Source organism: Melospiza georgiana, chromosome 2 (genome assembly GCF_028018845.1).
Source record: "Melospiza georgiana isolate bMelGeo1 chromosome 2, bMelGeo1.pri, whole genome shotgun sequence".
In the NCBI taxonomy this organism is placed as follows: domain Eukaryota; kingdom Metazoa; phylum Chordata; class Aves; order Passeriformes; family Passerellidae; genus Melospiza; species Melospiza georgiana.
The window spans coordinates 42523839-42539597 of record NC_080431.1 but is presented as its reverse complement, the minus strand read 5'-3'; positions in this window follow the sequence as shown (position 1 = coordinate 42539597).

Sequence of the window (15759 nt, the reverse complement as noted above, 5' to 3'; positions counted from 1 at the left end):
CATGTGAATAAAATGTGTGAAGATGATACATGCAATAATTTTGCTAACATTTATTTGAATTTTAAAGATAAATAAACACTAGTGTGTTCTACAAATTATAATGTGGGTAGTTAAAGGATGTATTATTCGGGGTGTTCAAATTAATGCATGTTTCAGCCTTTTTATATTGTTTTTCCTGGACCCTGTGTTTCATGCCACATTCCTTGCAACTATTCTGACTAATGGAAACTTTCAAAATATACATGCATTAGTACTGTATTTTCTATAAAGGAAATTCATGTCAGCTGGTAACAAAATTACCTACTGGCCTTAATTTGTAGTTCATCACTTGATGTCATTTGTATAACCAAACAGGCATTAAAATACTTTGAAGAAGCAATAAAATACATCCTAATTATCAGCACTGATACTTAATGGGCTAGACAGTAGTGCAGTTACATCAATGTAATAATAAAAATAGAACCTTGATGGGTGAGGACTGTAGTGTGCAGTAGGGAAATGGATAACTTACCATATTTAATTGTATGAAAATAAGCTCAAAAGTCCAAGTACACATTCTACTTGTTTATTCCACTCCACCATCTATTCTAATTATACAAAAGTTCTCTAATTTTTCAAAGCATTCTTGACTGCATATGGTACGTTTCTATGTATAACGTAAATACAGATCTTTTAAGTACTGCATACTGAAAATATTGCTCAGATTTAATTTAAGAGAAAGCTCCTTCTTCTTAGTGCCTTTTTCCTTGATAATATCTCTTAAATTGTTAATGTTTTCTAACCTGGACATGAACAATAACTATTTACTATATAATACTGAGCTATATCAAGTTATGATTCCCAGATACACTTTTCTTCATTTTCCAAACAGTTGAAGCACAGTAATACTTCCTTTGCTCCAGGAAAGCTTCCGTTTCCTTTTTTTTTTTTATTTTCTTGTTCTGATAGACCAAGGTAAAAATTGGTAATTGCTGGTAATAAAAATTGCTGGTAATTGCACATCACATATTTAAAATTACCATTCTGTGAGTGAGGGAGGCCAAGTATGTAGACAGAGGTGATAATCTTTTATTCGACTAACTGCTGCTCTCTGGGGAAAAAGTCACACAAATTTTGGGCTCACAAGCATTCAGTACAGTCATTTCCGAATAAAGTTTCCAGAAGTTAGGTTTTATCTAACATATATTTTTATGTGACTAGAATCCTTAACTTTTATTTCCTATAAAACAGTTCCCATATGCAGATTGTAATAGATATGAATGTGATTCAGTCCCTAAATGAACTTCCCATATTATTTTGTTTATCTGTTATCAATGAATAACTAATAAACTGTATTATCTAGAAGGACTGTGAGCTATTTTAGGCAAGATACTAGTCGGAATCTTAAGTATTTCCAATTTGTTTTCCTATGGTGTGTTTGTAGACAAATTGGTGAGATACAGACTGTAAGATGGGTGGCACACCTACCTAAAGAGAACATGATCAACAATGCCATGTCCTGCTGGAATAGTGTCATCCCTTGGCAAGTTCACAGGCGATACCAGATTTGAGGGAGTAGTAGATGGAGAGGTCTCAGAGCATCTCAAGAGGCTGGAAATTGGATCAACAAGAAATGTATGAAGTTCAACAAATGCAGTTGCAGCCCCACATCAGGATGTAATAACCCCATATGCCAACACTGCTGCAAGGAGCTTGACAGAAACAGACCTGAAGGTCCCAGTGGACAACAAATGGAATGTGAGTCAGTAATGTGCCAGCCAGCCACATCCCAGGTGGTTATTACCAACAGGACAGTCAGCAGAGGCAGGGAAGTGATCCTTCCCTTCAGTTTGGCACACGGGAGGTCACATCTGGAGCCTTGTGTCCAGTTTTGGGCTTGCTCAAGAAAGGCATTGACATGTTGCAGTGAGTCCAGCAGAGGATGGCCAGGGGCTGAAGCACCTGATGTAGAAGGAGAGGTGGAAAGAACTGGACTTGTACAGCGTTAATATTAGAGGGCATACACGAGGAACTTGCAGTCTCCAACTACCAAATGGGATGGTACAGAGACGAGAGAGCCTGGCTGAGCTCAGAGATGCACAGCAATAGAGTGAGAGACAATGGACACCAGATGGAGCACTAGAAAACTCGATTAGCTGTTATGAAAAATGCTTGTACTGTGAGAATGGTCAAATACTGAAACAGTTGCCTAGAGAGGTGGTGGAATCTTCATCCTTGGAGATGTTCAGAACCCAGCAATCTCCTGAGCAAACTGGTATAATTGGACTTGACTTTGAGATGGACTAGATGACTGATTATCAGAATTCCAATTAAATTAGTCTGTGGTATTATTCCTAAATTATCTGATATCAGATAGTGACATTAATTTACTTGATACCATCCAAAAGGCAAAATTCTGTTTAATTCTTCTATGGAAGTGCAATACCCAGGAACATTTTTACTCTTAGAGAGTAACTGTGCATTATAAATTTCTGTGTCCTCCAGGCAGCCTGATTTTCTAAGAAGCCGACAGAAAATTAGGCTGATTTTGTGGTGACATTTTATTGATATTTAAACAGTTCTTCAGATGATAAAGTGACTTATTCTGTCAATTTAAAAAAAAATCTCAGGATTGCGATTTTTAGGGCTTTTTGTAATTATTAACAAGGTCCATGTTTAAATGTGCAGAAATAAAAGTAGTTCATTAGAATATACTGATAACACACCATGCTGTTGGTAGGTTCTTGTAATACATGTGGTCCTTGTGTAAATCTCCTCAATACTTTGGGTTTTTTTTAGTTGAAGACTGTATTTTTCCTGTGATTCTTCACTAGACTGCAAGGCTGTAATTAATTATCTAGGAGGAGACCTTCTAAGCTTCTCATGAGAAAGCTAGAATGTCACTTAAATATAACTATTCAAACGTGAGGTGCCCTACAGCAAAAATTAATGAAGCTTTTTGCTCTCCATGTAATGAAAAGGCTCAGTTGCAGTACCTGTACAGCACTTTTACTGATGTTCTTTCCCACAAACATAGTTGTCAAATGAATTATTCCATAATTCTTCTTCATGGTCTTTGCAGTCTCCTATTGTCACAGGCCTTGTGTCAATGATGTGTGAGTCAAAAATAATGAAGTAAAGAGAAATTTTGAAGGGTAGTCATGCATGTAAGCAACTTGTGACTGAAGTGCCCAACCCACATAATCATCTTCAGTTCCTCTTTTCAAAACCAAAGGGAGCAAAGCCAAAAATAATCTCTATCTGCTATTACATTTCTTGGTACATTAAGTAGTAGTCACTTAAGTGATAAGTTTTGTAAATACCTGGGTTGAACAGGAAAGAAAGAATGCTTTAGAACAGGTTGGGATTTTCAGGGTTCTTTAACACTGTAATTGCTTTCTCGCCTTTCTGTCCCTAGTCTGAAGCCAAGAAGCTGAAGTGCATCAAGGTAATCTCTTGTTTGAGGAAAAAAATTGAAAACATAACTGCTTTTGTAAATAAGGCCTAAACTTTTAAGGCTTACTGCTGAATCCTATGGTATTAATTCACTGGCATTGTAATTTCTAAATATTTCCTGTACGAAGAGATAATATACCTTCTGGATTAATAGTCTTCATTCCCTTCGAGATTTTCTGCACAAAACAGCAGTGAAACCTTTTAAAAGAGGAACATCTATGAATTCAGAAATCAACTGAGAATTTGCCAGTATCACTGCTACACAATTTCCTACGTCTTACACATTACCTGTTATTTTCTTATTCTTCAGTTACACTTTTTTATGATAACTAGTTCCAGCAAAAAAAGAGGAACACTTAAATCTGTTAAACCTCAGACATCTGCAAGATGGTCAGGCAGAATTCTTTTACTCCTGGTAGGCATTCATTAACTTCCATGTCTTTGAAAGACGTGGCTCAGAGAGCATGACATTGTAGAAACAAATTACTACCTTTGGAAGAAGTATTTATGTTATTATGTATATGTGTCTCAATCAATTGTCAGTCTGTAGCACATTTACATGAAAACAGATTTATACACAACAGTTTGAGTCTGTAACATCCTGTCATCTTTCAGGGTTATGCTTATTAGGAAGGTCTACTGAGGAAAGCATTTCTCTCCCTGTTAACATTACATTTAATAGATCATATGGCAGACTTCTTACTGAGTCAAAGAAATGTATCCCTGGTATTTTCTTATACCAAAGAATATCAAGAATCTGTATCCATTCTCGACCTTTGAAAATGAAACAAGTATCTCTAGAAGATCAAGTTTTGCTTAGTGTCTTTGGGCAATATTATCCCCTTCTTAAATTCCTAGGATTGATTGGGAACTCTTGACCTTTAAAGCGCATACTTCCACAGCTGCATTAAGGCAGTTACGCTTTGGGTATTTCAGACTGGGGCTGGGCAGCAATCAGCAGCAGCAGAGGGTGCCAGTTCCCGGGGGACGGCATCATGGGCGGAAACGGACAGCACTTGGGAATTGTGGAACAGCGAGTGAGAAGCTTTTAGCAAGCAGCAGAAGTAGGTATGGCTCTTCATAGGTGTTAGACCCTCTGCAGCTCTTTTAAGCCCTCTGCTGACAACACAAGAACCACAAACTTGCTTCCACAGAGGTCATTTTGTGGAGTTCGCTGGGTTTCTTTCCTCACTGATAAGTTTTCCATAACAGTAAATACCTGTGGTTTTTGTTTCTTGGTTTTTCTTTTAGAGAGAGAAAGACTTCTTTTTCTCAGGATGTTTGACCTAGGTTTAAAAAAAATGAATATTTCAATCGGCTTACCCTTTAAAGGATGAAGGGGACAAAAACCCCCAGCAAATTTCATCCTCATGAAAGGAGCAAAAGGCAAAAGTAATAAATGCAAGAAGTTAGGATTGATCATGGAAATAGCTTTTACTCAAAAACTTACATGTTTTCACAGACTATGTGCCCTTTTTGAAGATACTACAGAAATAACCACAGTAAAAGAGAATGCCGCTTTGACTGTAGCAATAGAATCAACTTTGTTTTACCATGAATAATTGAAGTCTTTGTGTTAATGCTCCTTTTAAGGGAGTAGTGGATCAGTAAATGTAACTTAATTGCAGGAAAAGTCTTATGGATGGAATTTATGACTGTATTTCAATGAAAGTCTTTTCATTTTTCCTTTTGGTTCAATAGAAAAAGGATTACTTAGATTATTCAGTGTTGCAGCTGAAACTGTTAGCAATTCCCAGTGGTCCTGTTTTTCATGATTTTAGAGATTCATATTGTGGCATGCAAGTCTTGCTTTCTTATTCAGTTCTTTGGAAGAATTTGTTTCTTTGTGCATTATTGTTAGGTAATGCTTGACTTCTACAAGGGAATTTACATATGCAGTGTATATGTGGGTTTTAAACGGGGTTGTTACCTAAGTGCAGTGGTTCTTTTTAGAAAAAAAGGTTGAAAATATTGCCACTGAGTTCTCTGAGCCCTTGAGAGAGGGTTGATTCTGTGCCCAAGCTTTCTCGCGCTCCCCTCTGCCGGTACAGGGCCGCAGATACAGGAGAGCTGTCACTCTGTTTCACAGGACTGGTTTCCAGGCAGTGTAAACACAGATTCACACGTTGTCATCCGCAGCTACATGTAAGATGTTCACAAAAAAATCAATATCACTCATCTCCTTCATGGTGCTGTGGGAGTCTCAGCAGAGGAAAAATACAATATTTTGGTGCAGCCTATTCACTTGCCACCTTTTCCTTCCTGGTTAGCATATAAATAACATTTAACAAGTCTCCATTTTTGGACATCGGAAATGATGCAGTTTGCCAGGATGGCTAACTTCATCAGACATGTTCTGTGCTCAGGTACTGACCAGACAGCTTCTAAAAGACTATTGGGCACCACTTTTTTCACATTAATCTCTGTTTTACTAATTTATTATTTAAATACTAAGTCCCCAGAATCCGCTCAGTATTTATGAGTAAAAGAGTACGTGCCTGAAAGTAACAACAAGCAATAAAGGGACTAATATGTCAATGACTTGAGCCTTTCTGAATTAGCACATTCCTTGTCATTTTGTGTCATTTCTTCCATTATTGCAGTAATTAAGGTTGTAGAATTGCATTTGTGCCATTCAGCAAGGAATGGAGAACAATAACAGTGTTTACCAGCAGCAGGAGGGAGCTTACCTTTCTTTCTCAACCCCATGAAATCTCTGCAGGCTAATCTCAGTGCACAGCCAGGCTGCCCTCCTACACAATGGAGACTGTCTGAAACCTCCCTTAGGGAAACCTGAGTGAGCTGATCAGATCTCTTGTCCAAGAAAGCCAAATACCCAATCCTATGAAATATAGTGGTTTTTCATTCTGACGCACCATTCCACATCTGGGCAGGCTGAAACCTTTGTCAAACAGATTTACACCATGATAGTAACTCTGAGATAGATGAGTGATTTAAAAACAAGTACAGAGTATTTTCAATCAATTAAACTATGTTAATGGTTTCAATCCATTAAACTATGTTAAATTACAAAGAAACAAACTATATAAAGTTATGTTTCCGGCTGCAGCAATAACAAGAAATTTTCATAATAAACTATTATTATTTTGTAACTGTAAACTGAAATAATGTATATAAATACATATACATTTTTAACATTAAAATTTAATTTTTTTGTGTTTGATTATTTTTAATACAAAGCAAAATATTTTTCTGTGAACATCCATGTTTTAAGGTGCTTCTGTTAATGACTTACATTCCAATAAAGTATATTGAAATTCATTTTATTTTAAAATATATTTCTTTATAATTAACACAACATAATATAATCTAATATAATTATAATAATATAATGTGTTTTATTTACATTTTATTATATTTATATTTTAAATATATATATTTTATTTATATATTTTAAATATATATACATCATCTTCATGGACTTGTCTAATCTACTGTACTGGCTCCAAGAATTGTCAGATTCATGACAGGCACCACATTTACTTATTTAAATGACAGTCCTGATTTTCATAAAAATATACAGTATCTTTGATAAGCACTGGATGTTTCTGGAAACAGGGTTCCCTGATCCACCTTCTCAGCTTTGTTTGCTGTTATTCTTTCATGTAAGAAGTTTTCCGTGTTCTTATCTGTTCTATGTAATTTCTGAAAATAGAAAGATGTTAAAGATAAGGTCCTCCTGCTTGGGTACCCCTGAGCCATGGAGGTACCAAAAGCAGGGATGTGCTGGGATTCTCAAGAATCACCTTGTCTTGTCCTAGTCATGACACCACAAAGACCTGCTCTACACAAAAAGATGACAGCTCTAACATTGCTTCACTCTTAGAAATGCCAGTTGTTGGGTTTGGAATAGGAGCAAGTGTGATCCTGAACATGGATTTATTGGAGCAAAAACTGGAACTGCATCTGAATAAACCTGAGAAGGTTATTGGCTTAACAGCTTTATAGCTTTATAACTGTTATAGTGCTTCCATAGGAAACTGAGTATGTACCATTTTCCTCAGCTGATGGATAGGATTTAATGTGTTCACAGAAGTTCCTTTTGGGTAAGATGATAATAGGGGCATTCCTGAAGAAAGGAGTGACCTTCAGCTTTGGAAAGAAACTGCTGAGACAACATTCAGAGTTTCCAGTCTCTTGGCTTGAGGCACCTTCTACAGACTGCATAAAGCTCCTCAGTACAGTTACAATACTGAACTTAATATACACCTCTTCCTTCTTCATTTTCTGATGTCTACTTTAAAAACACCAGTTTTCTAGATTTTATTTATCCTGTTCTTTAGCACCTGACTCTGTTAAATAGTAAGAAACTTTTGGCAAATACTAGAGTATGAATACTGTGACTACTTGAACACTTGACTTTGCAAAGCGTAGAACTTTTCAGCTGTATGTTGCCAGCTAGGTGCATTTAGTCCAATAACACAAATTAGGGCTATAGCATTTGATGGAGGGTGGATATTAAAAAAAGACAATGTTTTAATGTTCAACTAATTGTAGAGGGGAATTCCTTAAGTTGTATAATTCAGTGTGGCTTCTTTGGCTGTTTGGTTATTACTTAGCTTTCTGTGAGCACTGTTTTCACTCCTGTATTCAGAGCAGAGGGAAGTGGGCATTGCATCACCTTGTGTCTCAGTGTGATATTTTTGAGAAAACACTAACATGAGACTAGTTTAATAGTACCACAATGTCCTTGGGATAAAAAACATAGAGCTGGTTTTGATATTCCTAAATTAGAAACCAGGAAAGTTTATTGCCACTGCTACATACTATAAATAACGTCACCTGGATTGGAAGTGCTGCAATGGATCATTGCAAAATGCTTCTGTTGATAGAACATAGTGGACCAAGCTGGTCTAACCTACTATGATTAATTATCTCATAGGTGAATTTCACTGTCTTCAAATAGTTGTTTTAACCTAAGATTTAAAACAGCTGTGATGGATGCAGATGGTATTGATGAAAGACAGTTTGTGCATTTGCAACCTGTTCTATTCACATGGTCTGGCCTGTGAAGCAAAAGGAAACCATGAACATGAAGCAAAAGGAAAAGAGGTAATTTCTTTGTCCCTTCCACTTTTACTTCTTTCATTTGTCAGTGAAGTCTGAACGCATAACTCAGAATCTGAAAAACTGTAATACTGCATGTGAAAACACTTTAAAACACACAGAACAAGATGTTTATCCTGATCCTGACTAAATGCTTGTTTTAATACTAGTTTGTTTCTCCTGTGCACTAAAATGCAGATATTTTTTCCACATTACATGTAGTTGTGTCATATCTTACGGTGATTTGTACCTGATACCATGTGCCAGATTTACGAATCGTTAGGCTCTACTCTTGAAGTGCACAGAAACAAAGTTTTTCTAATCACTAGAAGAAGCTTTGTTAATCTACAAAGCTATCAATATACAATCTAGACAGAAAGAAGCCTTGTTCTGTTAAAAGATTGAATCAACTTTTCCTCTCCTTTATCGTATTTATATCTTTCAGGCAGCACAGGGATTAAGACATCCTGTTATAGTCTTGCCTCATCCCACTTGCCCCATTAGCCCCAGCTCGTGCGTAAGCGGGCTCCGCAGCCCGAGTAAGCACGTTGGGAACCGGTCAGGTGAACGCGTCTGAGATGAGCTGTACCTCCACGAGCAGCAGCTTTCCACACCACAAACAACAGCCATACTCCAAACTTCCATTAAGTCACCCAACGAGAGTACTGCTTACAGCTCAAATGTGAACATCCAAAAACATTTTTTTTTTTAGTCTAGAGCTGTTCTAGTTAGAAAAAGAAAAATTAGCAAAGCATCATTAAAATGGAGAAAGGTTTTTATATTGGTCTCTTGTTCTGAAAGCATTTCTTTTTTATTTATTTTCTTTTTTAATAATTCAAAAAGCATTTTCAAAAACAAATTATGGAAAAAACTTTTAGAGAGATATTAGGGGAAATTAGCTAAGCAGGTTGTAACATATGATTAAATAAAGTAAATTAAATGACTCATTTTGAAAAACATCCTTTATTACCTAAATAAATTCATATCCTTATTCTAGGTGCAGAATAAATCTGTATTGAATATTGTATATTTTGTTTGCATGCTTTTCCAGCATGTAGAAAATAATCTGACACTTGAAGCTGAAGCTATGAGTACCAATATGTCAACAAACAATTTCATGTTTTTCACCCGAAAAAATTATTTATTTCTGTTAATAGGGTTCTAAATATCTTCAAAATGACAAGAAATAATGAGGGGGGAGAAGTAACATTGTATTAACTAACTGTTTAACTATGTTGAATATTATTTACCATAATCTATTACTTAATATATGTCTGAGAAATTAAAAACATTCTAAAGGACTTTGAATGCATCTGCAGCTCCTGGGAATAGTGTAGTTAGCAAAACTAGGGTGAGATAGGTAATACTCTCCTGTGTCATTGGATATTTCCTCTTCTGTAACATTTGATTTGACTTTTTAAATGGACATCTTATGTGATTCATTTGAGAAGAGAGATATTTTTGTGTGCCAGCATTCTGATAGATGTATGTCACTTCCAAGTCCCTACTGTGAACAGACATTTAAGCTATCAGCAATAGCCACTGTCATTTTTCACCTATCATCTTATTTCTAGATTGTTGCAGTGTTGGCAAATCTGTCATTTTCTGGCTATGCCTTACCTAGAGTAAATGGAACTAAACAAAACTGTGTGGAGGCAGTTGCTTCCTTGATGGACTGAGTTCCTCATGAGGCAAATGGAAACCTTGAAAGAGGACACAGCTGTGCCTTTCATTGCCCTGTGCAGTTAGAAACACAACGTTTCCTCATCCAGCAGGATGAGTGGTGCCACCAATTCTGTAAGCCCCCAAGTGAACAGGAGATAGGACTCACGTGCAGCCACATTTTATCAAGGCTGATCAGCTTTCTCATACGGGGGGACTGAAGTCTCTGAGGTTGCAACCTTTGATTCATTCATCTTTCTTACTGATCAACTTGTGATGGCCACTAAACAAAACATAAATTCTGATGAGTTTTTAGCTTCAGTAGTGAGTTCAGACACATTCTCTGATTTCTGGAGTTTTGATGATCACAATTTCAAACATTTTTATCACAAAATGTTAAGTGTGTACTGTAAATCCTCTTCTATGGAGTGACTGGGATGAAAAATCAAGCACACCTTTGTAAGTTTTCTTGGGAAGCACCTTTCCAACTTCTGACTCACCCTTGTACTGCAGCCCGAGGTATGTTTTTGTAATCTCTACTTTGCTGTTAACCCTCCTGAAAAGTGACATCCAGTTAGCCAGCTCACTTATGGAAAGATGTTTCATGTGTCTTCACACATTAAGTGAGGTCAAACCTCACTTAGTGAGGCAGATGCATAGAAAATCAATCAGTACTTGCTATTGACATTATTTTTTTGAAATTACTTGTTCATTCCTAGACTTCTATTCAAAACATGTCAATTGAGTTACCAGGGTGTTTTTTAAAATGGTAATGGTCATCTGAGTTATTACCCTTATTATTAAGTGAGAATCCTGTGGTAATATTAACATCCTCTGACTAGCTGAAAATCCTGCTTTTGCTGCTGAAGCAGCTGTTTCTAATTGCAGAAAGGCTGGTTCCTTCCAATTGTTGGGGGTTTTCCTCCCCAAGGGCAGACTGTTTGGATAGACAGGAGATGCCACCTAGTTCTTTCTGCCCCTTTGAACTTGGGTGGCTTCTTTACACAGATCATGGAAATGGAGCAACAAAACTGCATTACTTGGTTACTTTAATTGGGAATTCCTGAGCATGCTGCACATGCCATCAGCTCTGTAAGCTGCATCTGAGTGATTCACAAATACTAACAAGAAAGATCCATCAGACCACAAACAATGATAGTGAAGCAACTCCACCATGGGAGTCTAATCAAGATTGAAATTGTCTAGATTTAACTCCACTCACTCAACCCCAGCCTCGGCAGATCTTTTTATGATAGCTCAAAGAATCCATTTTCAGTTTCTGCTCTAACTAGGCATCCATACTGCATGTAAGTTATAAGTGTGTGCTGTAAAAGTCCTTTTAAACAGCTTGTGAGCTTGTGCTCTTGAACTACAGGGACTCCTCAAAATGTAACTCAAAAAACAAGTTTGCTGGTGCCAAGTTTTAATTAATTATACAAGCTTTTGTCTGTTTTGTTTTTTGGGGGAGTTTTAACAAAAATAAAAGGAGGCATAAGGAAGAGGGTCATAAGTAGGAAAGACTGAAAATTGCATTCTTAAAATGAGCACCTCAGTTTGCTGCATGTCCATCCAGAATTCAGGTGCTCCAAAGGAAGCCGTGTCTGCCTCCATCTTGAGGCGCAGCTCTCTCCTCTGGCTACACAACCAATATTCCAATAGACACTGCAAGCGCATGCAGGCTCAGCAGCTGAAGTGTGAGGGACTGACGGCACCCCAACTTGAGCTGTGGATGCTGAAAATGACTGAGCACTTCAGTGAAAGAATCCTCTGGGTATAACAGCTCTGCAAGGTTCACCTTGGATGTTTGGACACCTAAGATTCACATCTTTTTTGGCCATCTGAGGAATCTAGCTAACTAGACATAATTAATCTATGAACCTTTTCACGAACCTTCTTCATTTGTATCTCTGCTGAAAGATGTATAGTTCAGAAGCATCCCACATACCAAAGAATCTAGGGAATTGTTGTTTCAGTAGACAGGTTTCCCACCTTCATTATTTATTTTTCCCCCACAACTCATCTCAATAAAATTGATCAACTATTATGTTTTCTTTTAGGAAGGCAAACAGCTTGTTGTAAAAAACCAGTCAGTGCCCCCGCATGAGACCTTATACACCAGCCTGGCAATATTCCATTTGAAAAAAAGTTGAGACTTGGCAGTTAGGAATTTCAGTCAAAAATGTTGAGCAGAATCTGGTGATATGCTTTGCAAAAATGTGCTCTTCCTAAACTCTGTTATATTTTGTGACCAACTTTATCCAAAGGTAATGCAGCAAAATATTGGTTTTCATTAGTGTATACAGAGTGGAATAAATAATGCTATCTATTTTAATAGATTCACATACTGACTGTTCACATTAAGCTGCTCAAATTAATGTCACAGTGGTGCAATTCATAATTAGTTTCATCATTTAATTTACATTTCTAGGTATTGGTTCTAACTCTAGCTTTCTTAAAAGAATTCTGGAACATGTCTAATCAAACAATTACTGAATATCAATCCTGAAAGTTTGCTGACCATGTCTTTTAAAATTCCTGGTGTGAAGTTTTCCAGACATGCTCAGCTAAGACCATCAACAGTAGCTGGTTTAATATGCTCTTGAATTACTGTTGAAATGTAAAGTATTTTGTCGTTATATGATACAAATATCTTGCCTTCTCTTTGCCCAAATGCAGCACAGAAATATCTAGCATGGTTTTTTTCTCTCTGCTTTTCAACAATTCTGCATCATTTATCTAAAAACAGACAATTGTTAGAGTTCTTAATACATTTCATGGACCTTTTTTAATTTTTTTTTTTTTTTTAATGCAGGTCATTGACTTCTTAGGCATCTTTCTTTCTCCATGTTATTTTTCCATAATAACTGCCATCAAAGTTATATTTGCTGTTACTAGTTCTTCTCCCAGCTGTTGTGTCTATAATTATAACTGCTTTACAAAATGCCCTTTAGTCTAAAGAGGCAGAAGGCAAAGGGTTGTTCTTTTGAGGAAGAGGTATTTTGACTGCCATGGGACTGTAGACTTCCAGGACTGCACTCACCTCACTCAGCCTACAGTTTATTTCAGCTTTGTCTAATGCAAAATTTGCCTACCCTAGATGCAGGACTGAGTACAGATATGGCTTAGTTTCAGGAATTATGCAGACATTGGCACTAATAGCATGAACTCTCCTGCCACAGCCCTAAGGGTAGAGCTCCACGGCACACTGAAATTTAGGTTTCAACTCTTCTCTGAATGGGGCAGCTCAGGTCCCACAGGGAACATAACCACACAGGCTCCTTAGCTCCTCTGGACAGCCAAAGCTCTCTCTCAGGGCCTCTGTGCTTCTCCGGGATCACAGTCAGCAGCACACTGTACCCTGCAGACACTGGCCTCTAAGGGCTCCAGAATCTTCTCTGAGCACCCCACAGGCAATTGATTAAGGAGCTTATCCCTTCTTCTCCTACTTGAAAGGACACTGCAGAAGAACTGAAGGAATTTTTTTCTGACCACATCCCTTAATTATTTTTTCTCTCAACATCACGATTTAGTTCCAAATGAGCATTCACTGCCCCACCTCATTATGCTCCTAGGGATTGTTAGCCTAGCAGCTCATGGCTTTAATGCCCTCCTAGCTTGTCCAGCCAGACCATTCCCTCTGCCATGTCCGAGCCTGTAAAGGCTCCATCTCCCACCTGGCAGACCAGGATTTCACAAGACCCAAACCACTCTCGACTATGTTATTTCTCTAATCAGGAGATTTCAGCCAAAATACGCAATTACAGCAGCTTTACAGTTAGCGTTTGTTAACAGATCCTCAGCATAAACATTCTGGAGCCAAAAAGTGCTTTTTTTAGCAGTAAAAAATGTGGGTTTGTCTTGCATATTCAAGCAGTTAAAACACCACATAAGACCACCTATTGCTAACAAGCATTGCCAACACCGTTTGCTCTTTTAAAGCAGGCAGCCTCTGCATTGGACAGGGGAGGTGGAAGTAAAGAATGGTGATGGCTCCCACTAAACTTCCAAGTAATGGGCAAACCACCTTGCCAAAAACTGTGATTGCTATTTTTGAAGTACATTAGCATTTCAATTAATCTTGTCTCATTACCACACATGTACAGATTTCCATCTGCTCTAATAGTGCATAAATAATTAAATGACATGCTGAAGGAGCATGTCGTTGTCAATTCTGGTCCTTCTGTGCAACAAGTCAGAGCCAAGCAGCTGTATGACAACGGATGAAAATACAGGAAAGACTCATCTCCTAAAGCTGAGTCAGTGACCTGTTGTTCTCAAAAAGACCTGTTGTAATAAACAGCTTCCAGTTCAGACATACGCTGAACATACAGACATAAAAACGCACCAAAACTCGTAACAATAAATTATTTTTCTGTATTTTTTCTCATCAGATGGGCTGAAAATATTTGAACTGTACCTGAAACCTGGGTAATATGAGGTAGTTTACCTGAAGTTAAGGCTTCTTAAAATCTGACTAAAGATTGGGTTCAGCTACTGAGTAAGATGTCTTGTTCCCTCCAGACAGGTTGATGATTCTTAATCCAAGAATTCGAGTAATGAGCAGTTGAAGTTTCCATCTTGAAACATCTGTTCCGCCAAGTCAGCACTGGCCTTGATAAATAGCAAATCAGACTGATGCATGCAAGTGTATACACACATGCTCAAGTTAAACTTGAGGGAAAATACTTGAACAAACCTCTGCATAGACAGATTTATATAATTAATCAGTAATTAGGCTTTGTACAATGCAGACTGACTCAGGTCAAAACACAGAAAATGCAGACATGGTAGGATCTTTACCTGCTGCTGCAAAAAGTTTTTTCAAAGGTTGTTTGTGGGTAAGTTTACATACCTTTATTTAGTTGTCACAAACCTTCACTGCTATTTTAATTTACTCATCTTGCAGTGGAAGAAAAATATGTTTAGCTAAAGGATGAAAACAAACCACAAGTACAATCTGCGTGCTTTTAGTAATCTCAGCAAACTTTAAACAACCATAAAAGTTTGCCTAATTTTTAACTGTGCAAAATAAAACCTTGCATATACCTCTCATTTTATGAAGTCTGTACCAAGATTTGCAACAGTGACTCTACCTGAGCCTGCAGAATAAGGGAATCATTTCTTTTTGCAGGTTTGTTATAGTCTTTATATCCTAAAAAACTGCCAAATCCAGTTCTGGAGTCACTCTGTTGAGCAGGTTTCTACCTGATGTGATGTGCCAATTCAATTCCATCAGCAAAAATGCCAGCCTAGTTCAGGAAGGTGCACACTTCACTCCCAGCAGAACAGCAAAGAAAGCCTGAAGAACTCCACTGGAAATGGGAACGTTTGACACAGCTGTCCTCTACAGTATACAGGGAGGTTGGCACAACAAAATCTCACTTGCTGAACATCCTTCTAAACAAAGCGTTCTCCGAAGGGAACTAGAGGCATTTTCCTGATTGTAAGGCTTTGCACACTAGAGCAGGAGTGGAGCGAGATGACTACTGAAATGTCAAGAGGGGAAAGAAGTCAAGATGAAATGTGGTTTTACTCAAGTGCCAGACTGAAATAATTAAGGAGTGCCATTTGTTATTTCAGCAGGAATATCCCTCT